Source organism: Schistocerca americana, chromosome 11, assembly GCF_021461395.2.
Source record: "Schistocerca americana isolate TAMUIC-IGC-003095 chromosome 11, iqSchAmer2.1, whole genome shotgun sequence".
Lineage (NCBI taxonomy): Eukaryota > Metazoa > Arthropoda > Insecta > Orthoptera > Acrididae > Schistocerca > Schistocerca americana.
Window position 1 is genome coordinate 19,555,363 of NC_060129.1, and position 9,261 is coordinate 19,564,623.

A 9,261-nucleotide genomic window follows, 5' to 3' on the forward strand; every position below is an offset into this window, starting at 1 on the left:
GTGTTATAAATGGTTCACACAGTTTGAAAATGGCCGGACAGAAGTTAAAGATGATCCTCATTCAGGACTCCCTCTGATGTCCACAGACGATGCTCATATCAGGAATGTCAATGAAACTGTGTCTGCCAATCAAAGACTGACTGTCTGAGAGACTGCAGAAGAATGTAACATATCAGTTGGAGCACGTCATGAAATCCTGACACAGTTTCTTGGAATGAGTAATGTAGCCACGAAGTTCATCCCATGGTTCATGAGACAAGAAAGAGCTTCTCCTTGCAATCTGTGAAGAGCTTTTGGGTCACACAAATGAGAGAGAGAGAGCTGTTCATTAAGAGAATCATAACTCATGATGAGATGTGGATCTATGGTTATGACGCTGAGGCTGAGGTTCAACTTTCACATTGAATTGGGAAAGGTTCTCAGAGACCAACATAAGCTCATCAGGCCAGGTCAGATGTCAAAGCCATGCTGATAGTTTCCTTTGAAGGATTAGTCCAGGGACAAACTGTCAATTAATTGTACTATCAAGATATGTTGTGACATCTGTGAGAAAATGTGAGAAGGAAATGGCCTCAAATGTGGAGAGAGAATTCATGGCTCTTGCGTCACAATAATGCAACCACACATTCATCCCTGTTGGTGCGTGACTATTCCACAACACAAAATCAGTGTGCTGCCTCATCCTCCATACTCCCCAGACGTGGAAGCCGTGGACTTCTTTTGTTTCTAAAGTTGAAAACCCTGTCAAGAGGATGAAGATTTTGCAGTGATAGATGAGTTAAAAATTTGTAGACAGTACTTTGCACGGTCTAGCAAGTGGTGTGCCAAGACTGCTTCCAGAAGTGGAAATGGTGTTGGAAGCAGTCTACCAATTGTGGAAGAGTATTTCATAGTAGACCATACACAATAAGTAAAAGACAAGTGTAGAAAAATTTTGTGGAGTAATTTGCAAAATTTTTTTGAACAGACCTCATATATTCATGCACTGGACTTTGACTAATATATCCTGAAACCTGAAGTTATTTTTGGATGTGTGTAGCTATGAAGTCCAACCATGTATTCCACAAAAATTTCTTGTGTACATAAGTGGTGGAGCTGGCTGGAGCACAGTGAATGTATTTATCTTGAAACACTGGTGAGCACCTGTAACTCAACTGACAAACTATCATTGCTTTCAGTAACCAATGAAACAACAATATTCTTCACTTTCTTGGCCACTAAATTCAGTGTCAAGCTCATTAAAGTGGATAGATAAACAATGTACTCACCAAGCGGTGGCAGAACACACACATTAGACAGTTGTGGTTGGCAAGCTTTCGGAGACAGTGGTTCCCTCTTCAGGCAGAAGAGTTGAAGGGAAGGAAGAAGGGTGAAGGAAAAGGACTGGAGAGGTCTAGGAAAAGGGGTAGATTTTGGGAAAGTCATCCAGAACTGCAAGTCAGAGGAGACTTAAAGTACGGAATGAGAAGGCAAGATTGATTGTTGAGGACTGCATCGGACAAGGTTGAAAAATTAGTGCTTAAAGGCGGAAGAAAGGGTAATACACAAGACAGAGATTACTACTAAAACGTTGTGTACAAGTTAATAAGAGTGAGAAGCTAAGTGCATTGTATGTAAAGGGGGTGGGAGTGGGCGATGAAAAATAGATGGGAAAGATAATGAAAGATGTAGAAAAATAAAACGGACTGAAGCAGAGAGTAGTTACAGCAAAGAAAAGCTGAGAAATTAACGTAAATTAAAGTCATGTTGGTGGTGAGAACCAAGGACATGTTGTAGAGCTAGTTGACACCTGTGGAGTTCTGAGAAACTGGTGTCTGAGAGAAGAATCCAGACAAGTGGAGAAACAGGCACCGATGTCGTGAATGTCATGTTGTAGAGCGTGGTCTGCAACATGATATTGCAAGTTGCCAGTATATACTCTCTGCCTGTGCCCATTCATCCTGATTGATAATTTGGTGGGAGTCATGCCAATGTAGAAGGATGAACAGTGTTTACGTATTAGCTGGTATATGTCAGATGATTTGCAGGTGGCTTTCCGTTTGATAGTACATGTTTTGCCAGTTACAGGGCTGTTACAGGTGGTGGCAGGAGGGTGCGTAGGGGATCATGACAGGGGTAGGAGCCATAGGGTAGGGACATGGGTGCATAAGGAGCATAGGGTCTGACAAGAATATTGCGGAGATGGAGAGAGTGATGGTAAGCTATTATAGATGCAGTGGGAAAAATGTCTCACAGAATGGATCTCATTTCAGGACACGATTTTAGGAAGTCATGGTCCTGTCAAAGTAGCTGATTAACACATTCCAGACCGGGAGTCACCAATAGTGTGCTCTGAAGCTGTTTTGTGGAGGGATCAGCAGTACCAGGATTGAATGTAATGGGCTGAGAAATTGGCTTTTCAACTAGACTGGTGCTGTAATTACGTGCAGTGAAGGCTGAGGTGAAAATGGTGGTGTATTGCTGTAAAGTGTCTGCATCTGAACAAATACATTTGCCTCGGATGCCAAGGCTGTCTGGGAGGGAATGTTCAACATGGAATGGATGGCAGCTGTCAAAATGTAAGTACTGTTGTTTGCTGGTAGGTTTAATGTGGACAGAAGTGTGTAGCTGGCCTTCGGTGAGGACGAGATCAACATCAATGAAAGTGGCACATGATTTGGAATAAGACTATGTGAAATTTAACTGGGAGAAGGTATTATGAGACTCCAGGAATTTAAGCAGTTCAGCATCACCATGAGTCCATATGGTAAATATGTCATCAAGTATTCAAACCAAACCAGAAGTCTCAAGACTTACAGATCCCCAGGAAAGCCCCATCCAGCTCTTATGTAAACACTGTTCAGTCTTCTACATTGGTATGACTACCACCAAATAATCAATTAGGATAAATGGGCATAGGCAGAGGGTATATACCGACAACTCACAACACCCTCTTCAGACATCAGTTTCTCAGAATTCCGCAGGTGGGAAGTAGCACTACAACATGTCCCTGGCTCTTGCCACCCACCTGACCTTAATTGACATTAATTTCTTCCATCTCAGCTTTTCTTCACTGAAACTACTCTTTGCTTCACTCTGTTCTACATCATTTACTGTCTTTCCCATCTTTTTTCACTGATCCCTCCCACCTCTGTTACACACATTGCACTTAGCTTCTCACTCTTACTAACTCATGCACAATGATTTAGTAGTGCTTGCATATTACCCTCTCTTCCACCTGTAAGCTCTGAGGTTTTCAGATCCAATGCATTCCCCAACAATCAGTCTTTCCTTCTCATTCCGTATGGAAAGTCTCCCCAACCCACAGTTCTCGGTGACTTTCCTAAAATCTACCCCTTTCCTAGACCCCTCCAGTCCTTTTCCTTCTCCCTTCTTCCTTCCCCTTCAACCCTTCTGCCTGAAGAAGGACCCACTGGCTCTGAAAGCTTGCCATTGACAACAATCTTTTATGAGTGTGTTCTGCCGCTGGTTGATGAGTAGATTTTTTATGTGTCGAATTAAATAATTTTATCAATAATTTAATGTTTCTGTGTAAAACACAGGTTCACTGTTGCCATCCTTTTTTGAAAGCATTGATTAAGCAATACAGGAGAGTCTGAAAGTGTGTGTTTTGAGTATCCAAAACTGCACACAGTAAAGGTATCTATTGGCAACCACCTCAACTGAAACACGCTACAAATGTAGAACCTGACTACCAGTCTTGAAACAGACAAATGCAGGGTTTAATGTTTTAAAGCTCTGTTCTTGAGTTGACTGAGTGTACTCAGGATTTACATTTCTGTCAGACAATAAAACCCAGAACTCAGGGTTTTATGTTCAGGGGTTAAACTTCCAGAGTTTGTTTGAGTTTGTAATGGTTTTTTCATTGAAGCCTCTGGTGTAGAGATGTTATGCTTTCATCTGGCAGCTCAAGTATAAATAATTCGATGACTTCTGCCACTTTAAAGTAAGATATGTAAAATTCTGTGTACAGTCCTGACCTGACTCAAAGTTATGAACTTAGGTTAGTGGTACACTGTTGAAGCCCAACACACTAGCACTGCTCATTCATGAATGTCCTTACTTCAGAAGTGTGTGTGTCCAAGTGGCATGTCAACCGGTATCTACTACTTTGGTTTATACCATGAATCACTCCACATCATGTGATTTAAGAGGGCTGATTAACAGACAGACTAATTTTGTTCACAGATGTTTATTACTCCATTCAAATGGTAGCAACTTTTCCAAAGTACTTCCCTCCTACTGAAATGCACCTTCTATAGCATCTCTGCTAGTGCTCAAACACACACTGCAGACAATTTTTTATCAGGTCCTTGAGAATCCTCACTTCTTAAGCACTGCTCACTTCTTCAGCAATGCTTACAGTCCTCAAATAAAAGGCCTCAAAGTTTTGCCTTTAGTGAAAGGAATTAAAAAGAAAATCACAGAGTGCAAGACTGGGGCTATAATGTGGATGCAGCACACAGGTAATGTTGAACTGAACCAGAAACTGGAAAACTTGATTTGTGATGTGAGGCTGCACATTGTTATGAAGTTGTCATCCAGTCAGGAACTTCTGGTCTTTGCTTGCAGTGTGCTTCACCAGTTCAGCCAATACTGACATGCAGTATGCTGCTGTAACAGTAGTGTGAAGGATCTGCATGCCAGTAAATCATTCCAGGACTTCCCTGCAGATGGAAAAACTTTCAGTTATCTTTTGGAGTTGGAAAACTGAGTGGTTTCCTCACTGTGCTGGCTCATTCTCCTTAAAGATCATAATGATGCATCTGAACTGTGACTCGTCACCAGTGATATTAGATTCCAAACACAGATCCCCTCCATCAGCAAAGAGGTGCAGCACGTCATGGCTTGTTGCTACTGACATAGCATTTTGTTTGAACAGGTACAAGCATGGGTTATAAGGATATGATCCTGCATAATTTTGAGGACAGTGACATATGAAATTTTTAATACTGCTTTGAGGTTACATAATGTTACCTGCTGATCCTTATGGACAGTTGCAGCATGCTGGTGATGTTGGCTTCAGTCATAGTAGAAGCCAAAACACAAAGCTCACCTTGTTTAACACAGACAAGGTGGCCTTCTTTAAGTGGTTGAATTATTTAAAAATTGTTGCTCAAAGTAATGCATCTTCACTATAAACTTACTGCAGGTTTGTGTATGTGTTGGTGGCTGTACAGTTTTAAAAAACACAGAATTTTATTGCCCCATACTCCTCCTCTTCCAATACCTCCATGGTTTGAGGTGTGAAATGCATAGTGTCCACAAAATAGAGTATTACTACCAACTTACTGTTGAGTGTGTGCTGCCACCTATATATAAAAATCTGCTCTTTCCAATTCATGGTAGAGACAGCATAGTGTCACAGAAGCAACAGGAAAGAAGGTCTTTGTTGAACAGACCTTGTAGAAAAGTCACAGCTGTTGTATTCCAATTAGAATAACCGATGTAGCACTCTGCATTAAGGGAAAATATAAAGTGCTGGAAGTCTGTAAGGATGTAGCATAAGGAATTATCTTTGCATTTTGATTGGGTTAGGCAGTAAATGTTGCAAGTAACTACCTATTTTGTGAACATGGGGTTGCAGAAGTGCTCTTGCACAGACTGAACATGATACTGAACCTCATCTTTAACCCATTACCTGATTTGGCTTTTTCATCCACACAAAGACAAATTGGACAGATTCCTGATGATATAATTTGCCTCCTCTATTTTGTGGAATGGAGATGGTGGTGACAAAACTGTATTATGTGCCGAGGTCTCCTTCATATTAATAGATGACAAATTGGTTAGAAATTTATGAAGCAAACTGTTAGGTCATGAGCATAATTAAAATTCTTGTGGTGCCTATTTTATGCATATTGGAATTCTGTGAGAAGTTAATGTCCGTCATTTTGCAGTGGATCAAAGAAGACACAGTATTGGTTGGTTCAGTGTTTCCTTTCCCAGCATTTTTGTTTGTACTAACGTAGCACAATCCAATAAGATGTAAGCCATGGTATTACTCGGTACTTGTTATTGTATTGTTATTCAGCTGTCTGTTTAGGTATATTTTGAAATACTGTAGAAGCCAAATGATTTGGCAGGTAATGATTGAAAAATGGGAAGCAGACTGCCTTAAATGATTTGTAGGTTATAATGTTCTGTAAAGCTCACTAGATTTGGTGAAAATGCTGTACTTACTATAAAATAAGAAATTGACTTTAATAACATGGACTGTCTGGTATTCTGCTACAGGTACGTGTTTGTGGCATTTGGCTCATCTTCACATGTGGACATGGTAAGATCCTGGTGGACAGTTCTGGACAGCAGGTCCACGTGCTGAGGGATGTGTTGGGGCCCTACGTGTCTCTGTGGTAAGACAGCAGCCTGGACCGAGTCTTTGTGGCAGATATGGGGATGAGCACCATAGGAAGTCTTACTTCTGATGGTAATAATAGCTAAACTGTTATTTTAGATGCATATATTACTGACAAAACTATTCTCCACATGCGAAACGTTTTCCACTTGCTATGGCATTCAGATATAGCAACCAGTGTATAGAATGTGAATAGTCTTAGATGCAATGTTGAAATTACTGCTTATTCATTCATCAGTGATTTGTGTTTTGCCTAATTCAAAGTATCTTCAGATTTTCTGATATGTGTTAAGTTATGGATATCAATAAAACATCCCCATGAAGAAAATTGATTTTTGCTGTTTCCGTATCACAGATATCTTCAACTTGCTTATCAACATCAGCCACTCTGAAAATGCCTGGAATTATGCAAGCCATGAGTCATTGATGAATAAAGAAACACTAATTTCAGCATCACAGCCAAGACTGCTATCTCCTCTTGTTCTACTATGTAAAACTGAGCATATCTTCACTGTAAATTTTGTGCAGTGAGGCTAAATGGTTTTAATAATTTTTAGGAGTTTTTGTGACTGAACTTCAGTCACATTTACGTCCATGGTCTGAAAACTGCTGTTAATAAATGCAGGGTAGAAAGAATGTCATATTGTACAACTTTGACTATTTCCTGTAGCATTTTGATGCAGTGTTCAGACGGATGATTACTTAAGCACCGCTGCACATATTGTAATAAATAATCCAGTTCTGGTGGCCATCATTGGAGAAATACATAGAGGACTGTGACGCATTCTTCAATTTGTCAGCACTCATTCTTGAAATTTCTTAATCAGGGTTTGTGGGATAGCTGGTTTCTCAAAGATCTGCCAGTTTTTCATCATCTTTGAGATGCTCTTGGGTGATAAAAATAAACCAGTAACTGTTCCCACTGCCCTTCTTTGTGTTATGTTAATATCCTGTTAGTGCTCTTTAGTATGGGCTCCAAATATTTGAGCAATATCGTAGAATGTTTCTCAAGTATTCGTAAGCAGTCATTTAAGGGACAGGGCCAGTTTCAAGATACAGGGAACGCAGTGTGTTAGTACTATTCCATGTCCAAAAAAAAAGTATACTTTGTACTACAATGGTTAGATAAAAAAGCTGTATATCCAGTGGATCTGCATGGGCACAATTATGCTTTAGATACCTGTGTCTCTCATGTCATGCTTGACAAGGCTGGAGAAAATCTGATACCCTGAAAGTCGTACACTTTGATGTGATTCTTAGTCTTGCATTAATGGTGGACTGAGTAGAACTTAATTGTTCCTCATAATGAGATGTTTGATATGGCAAGGTCTGAGCTTATGGTGCCCATTTTATTGCAGCTGGAGAGTCAATCCATTGGCCTCAAAATTGTTGCATGCAGAAACTCTTGTACCTGAACAGTGAGGTGTGCTGCTGTAATGGTGACCCATGGCTCCCTTGTCTTTGACCTGAGGTGTCAACAATGTTTCCACTATATCTGAAAAAATGTTTCCTTAATGTAGACTTAAAAAGGCAAAGTATGGTGGCATCCTGGTCCATATTAATATGAGGTGAGTTCCTTTCTGACCCTTTCACATAATGAAGGTCGTCCTTGGGTACAAAAACATCAATCATTCTGTGTGAACTGCAGTAGGTCACACATTTGTCAGAAAATAACACTATGCACAGATTTTGTACATTATGCCAGCAAAGCACTGCAGGCTGCAACTTGCTGCTCTCAGGTAATTAAAACACATTTCAGTATCCTTAAATTTTCAAATATTTAATGTCACTTACATTGTAACCTCAGTACTGGTTCAGCTGACATACTACAAATACATTTCATCAACATCTGCTATCACTGCTCAAGCAGCTGAGCAGTTGTTTGCTCTCCCATGTCTGCCACGTGAGTTGTTTGACACTGCCTGAAACAAAAGCAGGTTTATCCAAATGGAGTACGGGTTTTTTCATGAGGTCCTGCTAAAGCAGTATCTATAAGCATCTTTCTGTAGGAACTCAAGCACTCACACTCACAGCATTCCTAAAGAATGTTACTGTATCGACTCAGTATAAATGTGTTGGGTTCATAACTGAGACAGTGAAATAACCCACATTGCAATAGAGTCAAAAATGCTTCTCCTAGACTTCAGTGTAGGTATACCTGTGAAAGAACTATTTATTTGCACATTTGTTAAATGTCAGGAGGGGACAGGGACTTAACATATGCTTAAATTGATGTTACCTAAGTCATGTGTGTTGCAGTAGCTGGGAAGGTTTGAGTGCACTTTCCATGTGACAACAGGTGGACGGCTGCAGTAAAGAACCAGTAGTATCAGGCTCTGGGACTGTGGTTCATCTGTCTTAAGGTTTCTCAAGGGCCTACATTCAGTGAGCACAAGCTTGCTGGTACCAGGGAACTTGGACCCTTTGTACATGGAAAGCTGTGCTCACACCTGGACCACTTGTTAATGTTAACTTAGTACCTTATCTGCAGTGCTGCATTCCTAACAAAATCAGGACATGAGTAAAGATTCTGCAACTTGAAGTATCACTCACTGCTGCGCATGCAGATTAGCCTTTTAGTATAGGATATCGGCATGCCTGTTTTCATCCTTACTTTGATGTAATTTTTGGGGTTCCATACATGCAGTGGAGGTCCCACAACTGAAATAAACATCAAAGTAGATTGCAAAAAAGTTAATTATGCAGTGCTGTCAAAACTGTACGGAAGACTCTTTCTATGATGTACTACAGGGAGTACATCAACACAACTTTGGTTACATTTGAAAATTCTCAAAAGGTCCTAATGTTCTTGCCCTTCTACACTCCTGGAAATTGAAATAAGAACATCGTGAATTCATTGTCCCAGGAAGGGGAAACTTTATTGACACATTCCTGGGGTCAGA

At 40.4% G+C, this 9,261-nt stretch overlaps 1 long non-coding RNA gene across 1 annotated transcript in view; it reads right to left on the bottom strand.

Moving 5' to 3' along the window:
- LOC124554048 overlaps positions 1 to 8,404 on the bottom strand; it is a 28,273-nt gene extending 19,869 nt beyond the window's left edge. Inside the window, exon 1 of the long non-coding RNA XR_006968218.1 lies at positions 8,153 to 8,404. This is a non-coding gene — a long non-coding RNA (uncharacterized LOC124554048). The remainder of the gene's footprint in view (positions 1 to 8,152) is intronic.
- Positions 8,405 to 9,261: the final 857 nt, after the last annotated feature.